The following is an 8,345-nucleotide window of genomic DNA, read 5'->3' on the forward strand; positions in this document are numbered from 1 at the left end:
TTGCCAGTAAGTTACTGTATTTTGGTTTTACAGTACTGTACTGTAATACCCTTTTACAGTACACAAACTAGTACTGTATAGTTACAAAGCAGTACTGTACTGTAATTTTACAATATTTTATTACAGTAGTCTATTTTTACAGTAATTTACTGTAATGTCTATATTGACCCATAAATACTATTTATTACTTATTACAGTTAATACAATAATATTATATAAAATAGCTAGAGATTTAGGTTTAAATCTATAGTTATTAATATGGTAAAAATGCTAAATTAAAACATAATGAATTAAAAGGCAATCAAAGCAATGTATGTATCAAAATTTTATTTAAAAAAACATTTAATTGAAACAAACATATTTAAAACAAGATTTTAAACAATAATAAACATATAATCAAGTAACATAAAATAAAATCAACAAGTATAAACAAGTTTGGAGACCCCTGCTGTAACATATTTAACTCTGGCAAATAGAACACTGTTCCATAGTTTGAAGTTTTCAGTTTAAAGTCCATCATCGACTAAAAGGTAACATTTCACTGTGGTAAAAAGAACACTGGCCCATAGTTTTAAATATTCTACTTAAATTTCATTTAACACTAAAAATAAATGCATTAAACTGTGGCAGACAGACCACAGTGGCCTTTACTTTGAAGTCGTCCATTCGAACTCAATCAGGGACTGCATGAAGCTGTTCACATGGGGGTTAATGGCCACAGCTTTTCTCTGCACCAAGTTCCTTGTCTTTTTGCTTGCTCCTTGTCTGGATGTGCACTTTTTCCCATCTTTGGAATTAATTCTATCCAGAAACCTGTTAGAAATATCATAAACATTAAGTCAACAAATATAAGATAGAAAAAGATTCTTAAAGGTGCAGTGTGTAAATTTTAGAGGCATCTAGTGGTGAAGTTGCACATTGCAACCAGCGGCTCAGCCCACTGCTCAGCCCTCGCTTTTAAAACGCATAAAGAAGCTACGATAGCCACCACCAGACAAACATTTAATCGTCAGAGACAACTTAGTAAAAACGTTTGTCCGTTAAGGGCTTCTGTAGAAACACGGTGGCACAAAATGGCGACCTCCATGTAAGGGGACCCTCGGTGTATGTATATAAAAACGTCTCATTCTAAGGTTATAAAAACATAACGGTTTATTATAAAAGGTCTTTATACACCCCTGATAATATAGTTTAATATATTATTTTGCATTTCTTTCAAGAGATCCTTCAAAAAATTACACACTGCACCTTTAAAAAATTAAACTCAGCCTTGAATTTACTCCTATTCTGAAACCTTTTGCTCTTATTCTACTGTTCCACACCTAATTTCACTAAAATACAGAAGATTCACTTACCGCTGAACAAACTCTTTCATCAATGGACAGCATCCACCTGGATCCTGTCATGATTGAATGTCCTGAACAGAAAGTACAATTGTTACTGATTTGGACACAACTTTTTATTCTGAAAACAAAATCTTTTGTCAATAAAGTCCAGGGACACCTCTGCTAAATAAATACAATTATTAAATTAAATTTCTTATAACCAAAGTCTGAATATTTCTGTTTGTATATTTCTACATGGCAAACTAAGACAATTGTGTACATGTTGTGTATGGTCGTGTTACAGTGTTGTGTGTGAATGAGTGAATGAGTGTATACATGGGTATTTAAAGAAGCTGTAGTGGTAAAGTGCAAACTTACCGAACATAATGTGCTTGGTGTGTGTCTGGTATCACACGTTGTGCCTCCACATCTGCCTTAACTCCTGAAAAGTGCAATGACACTCAGGTAAACTACAAATAAAAAGTCAGCCACATTCCTGTGTAATTTTGCATGTGACGTGAAAGCATTTAATATTGCAGTCGAAAAAATACATGACTTGTAACTGTACATCATGTACTTGCCTGGTGCCTTTAAAGATGATCCATCTTACCCAATCCAGCTTACAAGCAATGCTAAGACTGTAAAAAAGACAAATGTTACAAAATCTGTTAGCCATAGAAATAAATAGACATTGTGAAGGAAATGGTAAAAGAAAATTTAGTAACACTTTACTATAAGAGTTTATTCCTTAACATTTGGTAATGCCTTAGCTAATATGAACTAACAATGAACAATATATTTTACAACATTAATAATATTTGATAATGTTCATTGTGCAGAGACAAAGTGATTGATTTAAAAATGTATTAAGTGTTTAAATCTAATATCATGCTATGCTAACAAATAAAACATTACTGTAAGTGTTAAGTCAGTTGTAAAACAAATATATAAATATATATATATATATATATATATATATATATATATATATATATATATATATATATATATATATATATATTAGTTGTTATATTATATATTATATCTAAATATCTAAATAAGTCTTTTTTTAATTATAACATCTTGTCTACAGAAAATCTCTGAAAATGTCTCGTTTAGTGCAGAAAATAGCGATTTATAGTGATAAGGTAAAAAGACTGTCCCTTTAATGTTTTACCCGGACCGGCTGCGGTGTAACACGCTATTTCACACAAAGTTTTTTAACAAGTTAGTAGCTAGCTGCTCACTTTAAAGATAAACATGATCGCCTAAATCTGAGCAATCCTGGTGATGCCAGTTTCCTACACGATGTTATTATGGACTATTTTAGATCCAGAGATGAAGGATCAGATGACAGAGACGAGAAGACAAAGGTACGTAAATGCGGAGCCCATTCTCTTTTCGTGCATTGATTTGATGTGTTTTGGAAACTTATATACAGCGTGTAATGCATCTGAAGTGGTGGAAACAATATGCCATAAAAATGTATTGGACAACTTACTGGACGTGTAAAACGCTTTAGAGAAGATATTCTCTGCTTTTGCTGATATACCGTAATATAATAAGAACAACAATATGCGCGGCCATCCCTTTCGTTCATCTGATATTAAGATGAGCCCAGGTCTGAATGATATTTGGTCGAAGTTAAAGCTGCGATGAAATCGATGCATGTATCCAGTTAAATATGAGGTTTCTTGTTTTCACTTCTGTGGAGGAGTTCGGTATGCTGTGTACGGCGTGTCAAGTCCTGTCTGTTTACAACCACAGCCTTACCAAACAGTCGAACTTAATACTTTTATCTGATGCTAACTGAACGGATGAAACGCCGAGATAAACGACCGTTATGCTGGGACCGCAAGACCGCGCTGGCGGGTTGTCTTTGTCCATTTCGTTAAAAATAGTTTCATTGTCACCACACTTTCAACACAATATAAACTCACCAAAACCCTCATAATTTAGTTAAAACAACCCTATATTCATTAATAAAGGTGTAAAGCGAGTTAAAGCAGCGGTAGACATCTGTGTGTAACGTTAGCTTACTTTCTGAGGGAGATTGAAACTTTGTTGGCGACCGTTTTTTTCTCTCATTGCACGTTTAAAACAATATTGTGACAAACTATTGACAACATTCTTAAACTAAAAATTAAGTTTTCATGAAACAGAAATATTTCAAACTTACCGAACTGCCAGAAATCAATCGTCCTCCTTCAGCTGCAGCCAGGAGTTGTGCTGTCTGTGTGATTTGACTCTGGCGCACTTTCTCTGATTATTGCAAGTACACCTGGCACATTACAGCAATGGCTACAGCAAGGTTACATCAAGACCAAAATATACTGTAAAATTTTCCCGCTCAAACAAATTTACCCAGAATGCATTATGAACTGCAGTACTGTACTGTAATGTATACATACAGTATAGTACTGTGGATTTTTACAGTAATGTACTGCTAAATCTACAGCGACATCTAACAGTGCAAGGAAGCGTTTTTTTCTTAATTGACGAGATAACTCGTCAATGGCGGGGAAAGATTTCATCAAAATCTCACCCCCCCAAACCTATGTATCTTTACTTTCGATCACAAAGAATGACGGGATCGCAGCGATGAGCACGTAGCAACAGGACTCAACTTCAAACGATCCAATCAGTTCCCGCCCTACATATTCTTCTCATTTAAAGGTTTTGCGGAGGATTTTCTTTTTCCGGGTGGATCATCAAGACTATTGGTCCTCCTAGTTGTCAATCAGGAGTGTTGCTCAATTGCATTTTTTTTTAAGTGGAGAAGGCGTATCCTTTCCAAAATTTGAGAAAATCCTCCGCTACACCTTTAAGAAGCCATTTCACTTGTATGTCACGACGGGAAAAATAAGACAATCGCTACTTCCATTTCATTGTGACAGTCTTATGTCTGTATCACCAGAGGAAAATTAGGAAGTCTATACACAGCATTTCTAAAGAAACAATGCCTTCTGGTGACGTGGCCAAGATCTAAATGACACTCAATTCTCGTTTTGTCAATATGTACCTGTGAAATCTTGACAAGGTTAAAGATCAAGACACCTTTCTTTCCTTTTCTTTTCCCAAAATGAAAAGAGTTGATCCACGGCAAATATGACCGACGGATAGCCTATCAATCTTTCATCAGACCAACACTCCTCAGTTCACTCGCTCTGACTTTGCTTTAACATTTCAACTCAACTTTACTCCAAAAACAATCCAGGACTTCATTTTAGCAACTTAGAGGATCACGAGTACAGACATGCCCTCGGTCAGCTAGAAATAAAACTGTATTCGGCTCACGCCCCAGACATCACACTTCTGATATCACAGGTCTGATGAGTCTGAAAAATAAAGATCTATATATCTGTACCATCTATATATAAAACTAGAAAGAGTTTTAAATCACATCACTAATTAAAAACAGCAGCTGGTTGACTGTAAGGCTTCATTACACAAATGATAATTCTGTGAACCATTGACCATTTTATTTAAATTATCCTGTGTAACATCTCATTTCACATATTTATTTTAATTAGTAGTTTTAAATTGTTGTTTGAAAGTTACCAAGTTGATACCAACTTACGTCGATATCAGATGACCATAGTACTTTGATATTTACCGTAGTACATTTGTAAGTATTTTTGTATGGAAAAAATCAATTGCAATTTCCTTAAGATATTCTTTTCATCATTTCTTTCGACCAGAGGGGACTATAAAGAAGGGAGGTCTGTATTTTATTAATGTGGCATTAACAGATGTGAATGCCAGGTTTGGATGTAGTTTTAATGATGTTCTGGTATTATTAGGTCATAATGAAAGCACACCGGTAATGCAGGTGTGTCTCATGAGCTCAGAGGAACATGGCTCGCTTCTCTTAACAGCACTTAAGTTGAGCAGTAGTCTCCCCCCCCCCCCACCCCGTCGTCATGAATAAAGGGACCGATTTTATGGCATTGAGGATGGAAGGACTATCATAAATGCAAATCTCAAATCATAAAAGTTTAAACTCTTGGAAGTTGAAGGGCTGGTCCAAACTCGAGGGAGATTAAGAGAGATTAAAACTGCTTAATACCAGGCAGCGTGTTATTGGACGACTCTCCGTGCCGGGTTGACATTAAAGGTGACTTTAGCAGAGACAAGAGTTATGATCTGTCTGGATGAGCCATCACCTGAAGAAAAGCGAAAACATCATAGAGACAGAAAGGATGGAGATGTTATAGGTTCACTGTTGTGGATTTCTGGTTCCCAGAATGCTTTTCATGAGGCTGTTATTTTTTTCTGTCAAGATAAAGACTTGTTAATGTTTAATGGTTATTTAACTGTTATTTAAACTTGTTTTTTGTTGTTTAAATGTAGCTTAAATAAATTGATTGCAACCACTTACCTTAAAAAAATAGAGTAAATTGAATTAATCATTTTTTCAGTGCATGTATGTATTTAAGAAACATTTATTTCTGTATATTCTATATAAATAAAAAACAATATATAAATAAAACATTTCTTAAATGTGTATATGTGTGTGTGTTTAAATATACATAATATTTACACACAGCCCAAACTCATATATTATCCAAAAAGTTACTTTTATTTTGTATGAGATTAATTTAGATTAATCTATGCCCAGCCCTAAATTTTAAACAATTGCAATTTTTAAGTAAGTGTTGTAATATACAATATAAAGTATAACATATACTTAAAAATAGTGGACGCAAAAACTATATATTTAAGTAAATACAGCCTATTATGTTTAGTCCACTGCTTGGTTGAATTATTTTAGTAAATATAACTAAGTAGTTTCAACCAAAAATTATTAATTTAATTTCCTTTTTACAAATTTTACATAATAACATTTAGTTGAATTTACTAAATAATGTGTTCATTATTTTTTTTAAATTAAAATTAATGTTTAAAATTACTAAAATTTGGTAAAAAAAAACACGAATTAATTTTTTAATAGAATTTACTCATTTTATTTAGTTAAATTTACTAAGCCACACAATAATTGTTTTACAGTGTACAGTAAGCTGCCTAACTACAGCTAATGTTTTACAGTGTTTGTTAGCAATAAGATGGTTTGAGTACACTGAAATTATTCAGTCAATGTTCAAAATTTTATGGTAAGTGGTTGCAATCAATTTATTTAAGCTACATTTAAACAAAAGTTTTTTATTTTATTTTTTTCCCTATTTTTTAAAATGTAGCTTAAATAAATTGATTGCAACCACTTACCTTAAAAAACATTTTTTTTTCAGTGTAGATTATTTAGTTATTTTTAAACATTATGATTTTCTGGTGTAACTTACTAGGTAGAGCATTGCATTAACAATGCATAAGTCATGGGTTCAATACCAGGAAATACATACTAAAAAATGTATAGTTTAAATGCACTGTAAGTCGCTTCAAATAAAGCATCTTTGAAATGCATGAATGAAATGTAAATTTTTAAAAACCCCGATGTCAAGCTGAAGAGTTTTCTATGTTGATAAAATGATGGACAGGTGAGGATGTTTTGATAAATTTACATCATGTTTTCATAGCACATGAAACACTTTTATTCTCTTGAATTTGATCCTGCACATGAGTACCCCAAGAGAAAAAAGTCAAACAAAATAAAAAATGTTTGATGTGACCCTGTTATAGTATCAAAACTTGAAGAGCAGATGACTGATCTCAGTGTGCTACAGCGCAAAACGCCTCGCAGATAGACACCATGTTGAGCTATGGTTTCTGGATACCACACATCCTCAACAAAGTGATTTCCCGCTGGCGAAAATCAATAGTACTCCTGTTATGTTTACACCATGTCCACAGACATGTCTAGATCAAGTCTAAAAACAATCTCTTCTGCTTCATTTCATCTTCAGTGACGGACAACAAACTTCACCTGCTCCCGAAAGTTCATTTTCAAAAAAGAGCAAGGCTCGCCTGTGGTCAGCGAATTGTGTTGTGTCTGCGCTTAAAGGCGTCTCGCTGGGGACATTACAAAATCCTGCCAAGTGCAACAACTACTTCTGATCATTTATAGAATACATGCTGTGATTTTCTTTCTTCATATGACAAATATTTCCCACTTAAAGAAGTGCTTGAATGAGATTGTCATGAAGATTTCCTGAGTACTGTAACAGCTAGTAATATCCAAGAAGGCATACAATTTTATAAGACGTTGAAATTTGGTTGAATATAGGTTCTGACGTCAGCATTATAAGTAACCATAAGGTTAGGGTCCACCTAATGTCAAATTATACCATCATTAGACATTGATACACTGAACAAAATGATAAACACTTTTGTTTTGCCCCTATTTTTCATGAGCTGACCGCAAAAATCTTTTTTGTATACACAAAAGGCCTCTCAAATATTGTCTAAATCTGTGTTAGTGAGCAGTTCTCCAGGGATAATCCATCCACCTTACAGATGCTGATTAGACAGCATGACTTTTGCATAGGTGGGCCTTAGGCTGGCCATAATAAAGGCCACTCTAAAATGTTCACGGTATTTCAAAATGCCTTTAATAAAATGCACCTGTGTTTGTTGTCCATAACATACACTTAGCCATACTATAACCTCACCGCCACCATGGGCCACTCGATCCACAGTGTTGACATCAGCTCACCCACACTACGTCATACTGCCATCTGCCCAGTACAGTGAAAACCAGGACTCATACATTAATAGAGAACACCTTTCCAAAGTGCCAGATGCATCAAATGTGAGCATTTGCCCACTTAAGTCAGTTAAGACGACATATTGCAGTCAGGTCGAGACCCCGATGAGGACGACAAGCGTGCAGATGAGCTTCCCTGAGGCGGTTTCTGACAGTTTGTGCAGATTTTTTTGGGGTTATGCAAAACGATTGTTGCAGCTCCTGTCCAGGTGGAGTTCTTGGAGAGTATCTTGGAGTTGAAGATGCTGGATGTGGAGGTCCTGGGCTGATGTGGTTACACTTGGTCTGCAGTTGTGAGGCCGGTTGGATGTACTGAAAAAATCTCTGAAACGCCTTATGGTAGAGAAATGAACATTCAA

At 34.6% G+C, this 8,345-nt stretch overlaps 1 long non-coding RNA gene across 1 annotated transcript; it reads right to left on the reverse strand.

Annotated features, from left to right (window-relative positions):
- Positions 1-312: 312 nt before the first annotated feature.
- LOC135729965 (uncharacterized) lies at positions 313-1,946 on the reverse strand. Its single transcript, XR_010525821.1, has 3 exons — positions 1,704-1,946; positions 1,356-1,417; positions 313-813 (listed from the first exon to the last, which is right to left on the reverse strand). It is a non-coding gene; the product is annotated as an uncharacterized lncRNA (long non-coding RNA).
- Between the last annotated feature and the right edge of the window lie 6,399 nt (positions 1,947-8,345).

The sequence above is a fragment of the Paramisgurnus dabryanus genome, chromosome 11 (genome assembly GCF_030506205.2).
Source record: "Paramisgurnus dabryanus chromosome 11, PD_genome_1.1, whole genome shotgun sequence".
In the NCBI taxonomy this organism is placed as follows: Eukaryota; Metazoa; Chordata; class Actinopteri; order Cypriniformes; family Cobitidae; genus Paramisgurnus; species Paramisgurnus dabryanus.